The 13,056-nt window shown below is 33.9% G+C and overlaps 1 protein-coding gene across 1 annotated transcript in view; it reads left to right on the forward strand.

The window, feature by feature from the left end:
- The window catches only part of LOC143921931 (uncharacterized), a 106,752-nt gene that overhangs the window by 41,985 nt on the left and 51,711 nt on the right, over positions 1-13,056 (forward strand). The window contains exon 2 of the mRNA XM_077445255.1: positions 4,065-4,198. The gene's annotated coding sequence lies outside the window, so the exon portion shown is untranslated. The remainder of the gene's footprint in view (positions 1-4,064; positions 4,199-13,056) is intronic.

Genomic DNA, 13,056 nt, shown 5'->3' on the forward strand with positions numbered 1-13,056 from the left:
GGAACCCGCTTACACTGAGCCAAGTTACTTGAAAATTTGCATACATACAGATTTCCGATATCCGTGCAATTAAGTTGAACCCAAATGCATCATAAAAGTGTGTAACGTGTCGTGTTTTTCCAATAGTCAAGGGATGAAAAGTGAAGCTTTATAAAACCGTGTAACTTAATAATGTGTTTACTTAATCATTATATTATAATATATAGTCGCATGTGACCGGAATCTCGCAAGTCCCATGAGTTTTAAAACCATTCCTCACTACAGCACTTGATACTCTCAACTTGCAACACTTATACGGATCGTATATTAGACTGATTACATTTAATTATTGTTTGTTTTTAAACTCTGACGTTTATAATCTTTTTATTTTAAATACATAATACGTGATTTTGTGCGAACACTAGACATTTTCACTGCACTCTTTATTTTATTATTTTTGTTCGTTAACATTTATTCCACAATCTTCTACGTGACTTCTATAAGGTTATCCGTAAGAAAAAACAATGCAAAGATAAACAGTATACATTCCAAGTCTGAAATAGGTAGAAATGTTTATACAAAATAGCATAAATATACTAACTAGCACTGCACAAGGAAACGAGAAAAGAGGGCAATAATAAATCCGAGAGTACATACTTATTTTCTCAAACAACCAACTCTTCTCCTTTTCGGTTGCCGTAACAACCAATTAATTATACAGAATCTTCGCAGTGTAAAGTAATAATCCGAACGGTGCAAATGGCTCTCAAATTGTAAACATAGAGCTATAAAATACGAACGTATATTTCATTGTATTTTCAGTTATTTGGAGTTAATTAAGCAGTTAGATATATGAACGTAATTTTCCGAACACTCATAAATCAACTATCGACATTAGCGATTTCGTGAATATTTATTTTGTAAAAAATCTTGCACTAAACAAAAACTCGTTCCTCAAAGTAATCATTCCTTTCAGGTGCAATCGCCATCATTGAACAGTTGAAGCACTTTCAACGATCGTTCTGTTATGTCTATCGTACTTGTAATGAATCCACTTTTCGTTTTTTTATGTGATTTTCTTGTTTATTATTCGGCATCAATTCAGTTTTATGACATTCTTAATAATCATAAACGTTTTTGTGGGTTGCTTCAATTGCGCCAATGATTTAATTGGTAAGATTGGATTTAGAAATTCTACCTCAAGAGAATCCTCGATTGTTTGGATCGCTCATTTTAATAACTTTGGTAACTGAATTACACTATGAAAATAATTCGAATTTCTTGTATAAAAAATGTAAGATGATGTTATTTTATTGTGTTTTAGTATTATAGTTTTGTGTCGAAAAATAAACAACATCCAAAATGCTTATACATATGTAGGTATGCTGCATCTAATAAATGTAAATTTCACATTAATCATTATTAAATTTCGCATATCACTCTTTGCAACATAATGTCCTGGAACGAATTATGAATTTTGTTTATTTATTGCTTTTGCAAGCAACGAGGAATTTTTAGTTGCAAACATATATATGTAGAATGTATTGATCATAATTGTAAAACAGTTGCAGGAATGCACTTGTCATTTTGACAGGTCCCGAGACGTTATCCTGTCTTTGTCTGCATTGGAGATTTTGTATTGTATCTGCATTGGAGATTTTGAATTGAATTACTTACTTCGTAATCGATGATTTTTTTTATTTATTTAAATACTATTCCATTTGTAAATCGTATACTGTTTTACACATATTCAGTTCGCCATCCATATATTTTTCATTTTATTTAAATATTTAGTAAGTAAAGAGACCTTCACGCAGCTATCCTGTATGTGTCGTTATTGCAGATTTTGAATTGGAGATTTGAATTGAATTGCTTATTTCGTAATCGATGAATAAAATTTTAAATTTTAAAAGTGTTCCATTTGAAATCGTATGCTGTTGTTCTTCGTCATACATTTTTTTACAAACCTCCTTTATTCATTTTATTTAAATAATCAGTAAAGAGAACTTCACACAGTTTGGATACATCTAATCAATATCTGATATTATCAAATCGAATTTGTTTTATCGCCAAATTCATATACATATAATAATAATGAATGTTTGTTCACTATGAAAATCCACAGTTTTTAACTTTCAACGGGTTTCGAAAGGGTTTGGAGGTTGGGATTGAAGGGCACCCATTCAAAAACTTCCCTATGTGTTCTTCTGCTATACAATTTCACAGTTTTCAATATATATTTATATACATACATATGTGTATATGTTAGACCACTAAATTCGGATACTGTCTCATGCCACCCTAAAGGCGCAAACACACTGAATCGTACGCTACGGTTTGTTCTTGGCTTCATATGATGAGAAAGGATGTCTCACACCATATGTGTTTTTTTTTTTTTTTTTTGGCAAGTCCTACATTTCTTCAAATATGGGAATCGCCGTTAATAATTTCTGGTCTGGGTGCCATAGCATAGAACAGGCTAGCGTTTTGTTTACATGTGCAAAACTATTTTAAAAAATCACGTTCCGCGTACCTCTCTACGTATCTGCGCCTTAACTTAGATCCCGGGCAGTGCCCGGCTATGCCGACCAACGCCGGCTGGTTTCATTATATATTAAAAACAACTATTACAAATAGTGAAGATTAGACAAAACGTGCTCATTAAACTTATGTGATTCAGATTGCGGCACATTCTGAATAATATGCAAATAAATAGCTTTGATAATTAAATTCGAGTCTTCATATTAAACGATATTATTTAAATATTTTACATGAACGTTATGAATAGCGAAAACAGTTGCATTTAAGTACGTTATCAGATTATTACCCGAGTATTACGAGTAAAAGACGAGTTCGTTGCTAAAGCTAATTGCAATTAGTGCGCAATATGGGATCGAGTACTTTACGAGTGGCATGAATGCCTTCTCAATAGACACTTCATTCATAAATATCATTTTATTAACGATTTTACATGCAAAATAGAGATGGGCGAAATAAAAGAGCTTTTATTTTAATAATACACATATCAAGACGTCTGAAACGTACATATGTACATACATACATCGTAAATGTATTAAATATATTTTATTTTATTTTATTATGCATAAATTAATCAAGCGCACTCGTCTAACATATTGTTCCAAAGCGATAAATGTGCTAAACAGATTAAGAATGGAAAAAAGTACATGAAAATACAAGTAAAAATACACAAATAGAAGAAAAGAAGTAGAAAAAAATAAATAAACAAGACATAAATTCTTAACTGATCAAACTGACTCAACTGTTCCAATTGATCGCGACATCCGTAACCGAGGAAGTGGTGCAGAAAATGACGATAGATGTGACAAATGTCAATGGCACCATCCAGTGAATTTAAGAAACGGAGCCCACGAAGAATGGGAGAATTGCTATAAACCACAGTTCTAGCCAGAGGAGTGTGAAAAACGAGACGATGGCGGGTCCATATCAAACCCTCCGGAGCATGAAGGCCCAATTCGACAGACGGACAGGAGACAAAACCTCTAAATATGGAAAACAAGAACAATAACTTATAATATGTATATGTCTTTTAAATATATGTATGTATACATTAAAAGATATTCCACTTTAAAATCACCTGCTTTGCAATATTTTATTTATGAAAAGGTTGTAGGTATTTGTTCGTTATGTCGATGCAAAATGAGGTACTAATATGTTTTCTCGCGACCTATTTCCACCAATCCATTGCAAAATGAGTGGCACATACATAGGCCAATAGTAGTGAATAACATACATGCAGTTGCTTTGAAGTCGCGCATAATTTCGTGTCATAATACATTTAAATAATCCTTTTTGGCTTGTGTGATGAATGACGGTCGGCTGAATGTCAATTCAGGATGAATGGACAGAATTGTATCTATGTATGCAGTTAACGGTAGGCGGTCAAAATATAAAATTCAATTTTCTTTGTGCATTATGTAATGATCCGACTCCAGCCACAAATCCAATATTTTAGCCGTGAGGCTTCTTCGCTCTCGAAAATTAAAGAAAAAGTGTGTTGGAGTCTATTTTAATATTCAACGGTTTTTTTTTTTTTGTTGTTGCAGGAGAGGGAGGCTGCGCCCCTCGACTCTGACTTTGACATCCGGCTTCTTCGTCGCCAATCGATTGTCGGTGGCGGCGCCCCCGCCGCGGCGCTTGCAGTGCGCCCCCTTGTCGCCGCCCGATCATGATCCGCAAGGTACGTAGGGCGGAGCGGGTGCGCCTTGGGTGAGCGCCCCCTCGGCCCCCCGCGCCCGCCGCCCCGGGCCCCCTTCGCACGCGCACCGGCACCCGTCTGGCGCAGAGCTGTGCGCGCCGCGGCGCCCCGCACGGGGGCTCGCCCCAAGGGGCTTCCGCGCTCCGACCTACGCCCGGTGAGTCCCTACTCTCCCCACCCGCTCACCCACCCACCACCACCCACCACCACCCACCACCCACAACCACACCCTACTTCACTCGTTTGCGTTCTTCCGCTCGGCCCTCTAAACTTATAAACGGGGAGTGCAACATTCCAATGTTCCGGGAAATCGTATTCACGTTCATGCTGAATACGAATAGACTGAGGCGGGCTTTGATGGTCTCGAGTGTCAATAACGTTCTTCTCCGACATATGCTGTTTATCGTTGACATACGACTGCTCACGCTCCATATAACGCAATCGCATCCTCAGAGCACAAAGGTCCTACTAGTCAGTCGACTGTTGTTTACATACGATACACAACGTCAATTACATAGCAAATCACTTTATATTGGAAAGTTTCACAAGACGATACCGCATTGTTCCTTATTAGAGAATGATACTTATACTTATAGTACAATTTATACTGCAACGATGGCGAACCTTTTTGAGAAGTGGGTCGAATTTCGTTAATTATTTTTTTTTAGAACTAGCCCGTGGGTCAAGTCAATGAAGTCATTTAAAGGGGGGGTTAAAAAAAAAAAAAAAAAATTTGGAAATCCAAAGATTTGTTACCCTTTGCATGCTGACCAACGCCGACCGGCGTTTTGCTAACAAGTCCATCAGCCTGAAATACGCCTATCGGTGTTGTTTTATTGAGTATGTAAAAAATAAGCAAGAATACTACACGCTAAGCCTTTCCAGGTAGCATTGAAAAAAAAATTCATTGAACATGGGTTGTGTAATCCGTGTCAATGTTTATAAAGACTGGTTGATGCCGGTATTTCTGAATTTATAATCATAGAAGAATTTCTCGATGGAAATCCCTAATTGCCGAGTATTTTAGATTGAGGCTTGGCATTTAGATTGTGAGCATTACATTTTAACCAAGAATGAAGATGATGTAACTAGTTTTGGAAAAATACATTCATTACTAGACTTATTTTATTTATTTTATATTGTTGCAAGATATATTAGAGAATCTTTATACACACCTTTATAAAACTCAAAATCCTCGGCGATAGTTATCTAGTGTGGTTTTTATACCCGCTTTCTATTGGATTTCTAAATAATTCTAGTTGAAAATGTTGGCGAAATTTTCAGGCTTTCAACAGAAAAGACGTCAACACTCAAAGGGTTAACAGTTGATAATATACTTTTACAAGTGAAGAGCAAAATATGAAGTTGATGACTTTTATTACAACTGGCATTTTGGATAATGTTGTGAAACAAAAATGAAAATGAAACGAAATTCAATCAGAGAATGTATTATTAAATTCTCTAAAAATGTCAAGACCAGTACACTTCCCTTTCAACGTTATTAGTATTTTTTTTAAATTTTTACACATCAACAAGTGGGTCATTCAAAATTCCTTCTTGTGTCAGTGTCTGACCCACGGGTCATAGGTTCGCTATCACTGCTTTATAGAGTGTGTTATTGTCTAAGTCTCTAAATGTAGACGGGCATTAAATTCCATACAAACGAAGGCTTCTGCTCGAATGCTAAATATGTTTTCCTTTGATTAGCAACTACTGCAGAATTGCATTTCAATTGGATTGTGTCTTTGATCCGCTTCCGAAGCTCTGTCTGACTTCAGTTCTTGACGTCCCTTTTGTCATAATTTAAAACAACCGAACGGTATTGAAAGCCTTAAAGGGCGCTACAGACGCTCTGGAATATTGGAGCGGTATGTCTGGCGGCGACCGATGTTGACGCAGAGTGTGTAGGAACATTCACCGTCAGTCGAAGCGCATTTAGTACGCCGCACGTCGAACCAAATTCTGTTCTTTCGCCGCACGGTCTACCAAAAGACTTACCGCTCCTATATTCCAGAGCGTCTGTAGCGCTATTAACTGTTTTTGACAGTTTATACCCAACGATGTACGTTATTTAATTCATTACATCGCAATCGCAGTATTAGATATAGCTACAATGTAATTTTACTACTAATAATAAAATAACCTTATTTCTTATTTTGATTTATAAACTTCTTCAGAACTGTGTTTCAAATGTAAAATTGAATCAGCATATATCGCTGATGTCATTTTTAATACGCTTCGGTCTGGCTTTTTTTTCGTAAAGCTTATACAAATATTGTAAACTAAGTTGAAAAAAAATATCGGTTGACCTGATTCCATTTGCAATGTGGTTTGTATGCAGCTGAATTGTAAATTACTAGGTTGCAAAAAACACTGACATTAAGGTCAAAAATGTCTACTTATTTAAATAAAACGACATTTGAGTTGCACTCCCCCACCATCGTAAACTGTGTAATTAATCGTAATAAATTTTCCGTATAGTTGCAATATCCTCAATTTTTTTCGGCCTTTTAATTACACTAAGCAACAACAAAAAAATATCGGACTGGAGACCAATCAATTTTTAATAAATTTAAATATGAAAATGATTTATATTGGTGTCTTCGTATCTGTAAAAATTACGCTCATATCTCATTAACGAGAGGAAACCAACAAAAATCATTGTTATATTCGAATTCAGTGGGTCAAACTTAGTAATGATTGATTGGTGTCCGCTCCGACAATTAAAAACGTGATATTTTTTTGCCCGGTATTATCGAATTACTGGAAATTTTACAGATATTTTAAAGTTGAATATAGATTTATACGTTGAACCGAAAATATAAATTGAATAATTTTTAATTTCAAATAAATGCTCATTAATTCAAATCTGTAAAAAAAAATTGAAATTTTGATAGTAACATTAAATTTTCCAACGTGTTTCAATTTTGATAATCATATGTATCATTGATCTTGTAAAATTTCATATATTTAGACTTCATGCGTTTAATGTTTAATAATAAATGTCACACAAACACATGTCACCAAATAGCCACTGAAGTGTAGAGAAATGCATTTATCCGCGGAAATTTATCGAGCACAATCACTTCTACGAATACGAATAAATTGTGAACTGAGTTTTAATCGCTTTCGATCGCCGACGAATGAACGCTCATAAAACAATCCCAATCCTTTCTATTCCTTTCATTCTTCGAGTTTGCTTTTGTTGTTTTGCATCTGTTGTACTCACTTACTCGAGTCACACACGAGAGGGAATTCGTTCGACAAAAATTGAATTTTCTTCTATGCGTGTATTTGTTCCTCCCTCTCGCTCGAGAGGCAATTTGTGACTCGTCTAAATAACTGGTCAGCGTTTCTTAGATTGCAGCCTCTAGAGATCTCTAGTTTTCGGCGAAGAATCATTCAAAACCATTAAACCGTTGATGGGTATGAATCTAGAGTGGCTAACATCCAAGAACCTCTGTTCAGGGTGATTACAATATTCGTGTTTCTTCTTCAAAAATTCTCAGTTGATTTTTTCATCATCCTTGCTAGTTATGATTTCATCATAATATAAATCATCATCTTAAAACTTTTTCACGTTTTAAGTTTCGTTCTGTTTATTTTTATGAATTCCGATATTTTGCGTACATTTTTCTCTATAATTTCATCCAAATGACAATACATTGATGTTATATGTATAAATGTATTTCTTCTTGTTGCATATTCGATATGTTGTATTTTTTTTTCGATCTTTTCGAATGTTTCCGATTGTTTGGTGTTATTAATAATTTACTATTTAATTGATGTGTATATTATGTTTTTAGAATGATTTAATTTAATGACACAATAGACGTTTAAGTCTTTCAAATTCGCCACCTTGTTGATATGATAACTTGATGGATATATGTCAAATTATGTTATCTCCTGATATTTCGGGTATTCGATGCATTAGCTTGACTACTAATGGTGAGTTTACATCTAGCGACCGAAACACAATAAAATGAAAAACTTTTGTTTTCTATTGTCGTCAATAATACAACCATAATTTAAGTCGTAGATCATCCTCGTTTTGTTCCTCGTGCAGTCACTAGATTTAAACTGACCATTACGTTGATTTTGATTGGCATGTATTCCGAAGTCCAATAAAATTCAAAATCAAAATGAGCATAGTACATTATTTGAGTACATTTCCCGTACACAATATCAGGATTCGTTGAATATGTAATTAACTTTTGAACTGTTTTATTTACTATCTATTGAACGTTTTACAATTATAATAGCAAGTTTTCAAATTAATTTAACCAAAACCCAATATGTTTCTTTCTCCGCAGTAACAATTTTAATGGACCATCCGAAAGGTTAAGGCTAAATTCTTCGCTTTGAATTGCGATATTCCGATCATACGTCACACACGTAATATGTGTACGTGCATATTTTTTGTGTATTTGCATTTACTTTTTGTGCAACACTGTTTTCAAAGTGTATAGTTATAGATTTTCGAACGTCGAGAGAGTGGTCCAAATTGGGACAGTTGTCCCGCATTTGGTTCTCATTCGGCAGCGGATGAACAGGTTTCCTTTGGACCAAAACTTGTTTTCGTGTACTTTTACGTGTTTAAAGGCACACATACGTACACGCGCATAAGTGTCGAGTAATTAATTCGTAAATGGACTTGATTCCGGACTAAAGTTCCAACCTACATTTGTTTGTGACGTGTTTACCATTTCAACTTAACCATCACAAATTGCGAAGTTTATTTATATTTTCTTCGGGGTAAAAGTAGGACGTACTCTCATTAAATAAAGCAACTACGTATTCCCCCCAGTGACCCAATTCTTGTCACTTTGTACCTACCGCTTTTCATCTGCCACGTTTCAAAACCACTTACATTAAAATTAGGAGGGGTGGGTGGCCGGAGTAATTATCATTTGAATTGTCAATACTTTTTTGAAAAAAAAAAATAGTTTGTCAAGATTTCAGTCACGTATGTATGTATTTCATTATTTGGTATCAAGTTCAATGTACATACGTGCGGTTATTATTATTCATTATAATAACAATGTGATTAATCAATTTATAAAAGGCGTAGGTTGGGTTTGTGTAAAAATTAATAACAATTATTACTATTATTGATCGCATCAACTGATTAATAATAATTTATCGCACTGATCGTAACAAATTTTAACTAGTTGGAATGTATTCCAAATATATTAATTTATTACAACTGAAAATACAGTTCAACTATAAGTTGGCACCAGGTTAGATGTAAAGGTAAGGCTTTCGTGAAAACGTCACTTGACTAGTAAACTGAGTTGGAAAGCCATATTTTTGTTTTGAACACTTTCTTAGAGTTATCGCACTACGATACTCATTAGTAATGAGTATCGTAGTACGATAACTGAGTCATTACCAAGATTAGTATGTAATACCTATGAGATATCAACGCTTTACTGAAATCTTAAATATTCGTTAAAAAATCAGAACTTTCAAAACCCAACTGTTATATTACAACTCGTGCACATTGTTGAATAATGTATTTACGCTTGTAGAGTTATAATTTACTTGTTGATTTGTATTCGAATATAAATTACCTAAAACGCCAGTTGGAACACATTACAACTGAAAATACACTTATACTCTAACATATACATTTGTATATTACATTTTAGGGGTAACGGAATAAAATTAATTTTTTATTTGTTCGATCAACTTAAAAATTCAGGTTTTAAATTTTTTTGTAAATTTTACTCCAAAATATGATATTCCTCAATTTTCAAGATTCTTTGCCATCTTTCTGTCGATATTTAAATCCTTTTCTTCAAAAAGCTTGCCGGTTTTGAATCAATAAAAGTTATTAGTTGGTTTTCCACATCACTCACAATTTTGATTTTTGTCTTCTTAATGTGGGCTCCATGGACCTAATAGTCCGAAGGAGCATAAGTAATAATAGTCCGAAGGAGCTAGGTCTGATGTACATATGTATGCGCTTCATGCTTTAAAACCATATATTATGATTTGAGACAAAATCGGATAACGTTTTCCTCTTGTAAATTGAGAAATATCACGTGTTCCCGCTCTTCTTTGCGTGCGCGCGGGGCAAAAACCCATTCTATTTGTTTTGCCGATCTTTTTAAATGCTCCTGTATTGTGGACTATGGAGATGAAAGTCTCTTTGACAATTCTATAATTTTATAATTCTCTGTGTTAATTAAAAACATAGATAATGTTATAATGGAATTCTTTCCGGTACCCCTAATATATAGCAACGGTCATGAGGAAGACTCATACATACATCAACCGTTGATCACTTTGACTTTTGGTGACAAGGATACGGACATTCTTTCGCTTTTTGATTGAAAAAAAAAAAGAAATTAAGTTGCCTAATAGTAAATCATATAAAATGATGAGCTAGATATTTTCTTCACATGGTTCCATAAACAGATTGCTAAAAAGTTTTCTGAATTTAGAATATGTAGTTGATATTCTCAATGGAGACTGGGGCCGTTGTTTTATATAAGTTTGCTTTTATACTGTTCAAAATTGATTCATGAAGTTTTACTCTCGTGGGTCTGATCTTTTTTTTGCTTTTCGTATGACGTTGGATAAAGTTTTTGGATTGTTTAATTCTGTTTTAAAATTCATCTTAAACGATATGAATATTTAGGCAAATATAGTATTGGTATCTAAAATGGTATTGGTTTAAACTCCCGGCTTAGATTTAGCAGGTAAAATCAAACACTGATAATTACAATTATTTAAAATCACTTCCTAACAAAAATATTTCCAAAACGTAATCACTACACTGAAAACTTATTTTCAAAACAACAAAGAAAATTATACACAAATTAGACATATGTATATACAAAGCAATAAATCGCGTACTTTCAGGAGTACGACCGTACGGGTACGGGAAAAGTAAAATGGCCCCGCCAGAGTATGGCCGTACCCGTACGGTTTGACTCGTTCAATCACTCAAAATACCTCTCTCATTGTTCGACATATTTGCATCTCGTTTTTTTTTCAAGTGTTGCTGAGGTTTCTCTTTCACTCTTGTGTATATATATATTTGTATTCGAATAAAGAAACCAAATTTAACGAGGCGTGAAACCCAGTTAAATTTTTATGACTGAACATGATGACAATTTTTTTTCTTAAGTAATATTTTCCACATGTAAAAACTATAAAATATGTTCCGAACGAATAACATTGAAACGTCTGACTAAATTTAGTTCATTTGACCCTCATAAAAATAATTTAGCGTAAAATTATAGATTTATTTTCGAGAGAATTTGGTCCGGGATGCAAGGCAAAGCCGCCGCCGGGCAATAAATCAATCATATAATCGAGCGAAATATGTCAACTTTAAAACTTCCCACAAAATAAGAGTGTTCGCTCGGATTTTTCAGGTCAGTTGATTCCGAAAAAAAAACTCACTCCTGAGAAGTTTGTGGTGTTCAAATTAATTGACTACTCAAAAGGTTAAGCATTATAATGGAAAATGGTGGCTTGCCGTGGCGTATTTTGCCGTGGCGGTTAGCTGCTGCTCATGTTCGCTGACAGTGTTGATAATATAATGAGGTCGAGTGGGAGGAACGTGCAGGGGGAGGCTGTTTACGTTCTCGGTCCTCCTTTACTGAGATATTTCTTACCAGGGTTAGTTAGAACGTTAATTTAAATATATCTCAACGTGGTTAGTGTGCCCGATCGATGGAAGCTGATATTTTCCTCTCCATTATATCGTCGGATACACTGATGGAATTTGTGCAAACATCCATATTTATGTATGCAGATTTCTCTATTATCCGTCAGTTGGTTTTGTATTTCAAGTGAATTTAGTCGATTTTGGATTTTTTTTCTACTGTGAGTTTTTTTACATTATCTTGCAAGAATGAAGATAACGTGATACATTTTCAAGGCTAGTAGGGAAACATTTTTAAACTACTTTTGTGTAGTTTCTTATTTTAATTAATGCGATGCGTATTTTACAAAATTGAATTCATAATGTAAACATTATCAATCATCGATGCATTTTGTAATATTAAAATGATACAATTTACTAGATACGAGATTTTTTTTCAATATTTAATGTATCTTTCGTGGTGTCGCTAAAACAGCTCCGTCATATGTAGATGTTCCTCTTCCTAATTTATCGATCAAAACTAGAGTTCATTTCATTGCGCTTCAATATCGCTTCTGCTTCACTCAATTCAACCAAGAAGGTCAATTGTCCCGACATCATCGCCCAGTCTTGCAAAAATATCATATCGATGACAGCCAAATTACACTCTAAGAGTCTTCTTGCAAAAATGTTGCAAGATTATGTATATATTAAAAAACTAACACATTTTAATGTTTTTATATATTTCCACAGATTCAATTGTTGTTTTAAATATTTATTAATATACTGTTAAAATGGTTTTTTAATTAACAAAAAAAATTAAGTACGGGTATATCATACATATTTCACACAGCATTAGGTTGGATTGAAATTTTAAATTGTATTTAAAAATCAATTTATTTATATAATGTAAATATTGCACATTTTGATACAGTTATATTATATAATATAATATAAACCGCAAAATTCCTTAATCAAAAACAATACTAGCATTCTTAATTTGTTGACAGTCCGAAACCGCATCCACATTGGCATATTTACACATTTCCTATATACATATACATATATACTATATGTATATGCATATATTTTATGAATGTATTATGAGATTATTTGTGGCTTTTCATTTAATATCTCATTACATGGTTCGGCATTATTTCGGTGTCGCTCAAACCATTATTATTCGATAACGGACGTCATTTAACCGTTCATATGTGTATATACATATATAAATATATAC

Source organism: Arctopsyche grandis, chromosome 2 (assembly GCF_051622035.1).
Source record: "Arctopsyche grandis isolate Sample6627 chromosome 2, ASM5162203v2, whole genome shotgun sequence".
Lineage (NCBI taxonomy): Eukaryota > Metazoa > Arthropoda > Insecta > Trichoptera > Hydropsychidae > Arctopsyche > Arctopsyche grandis.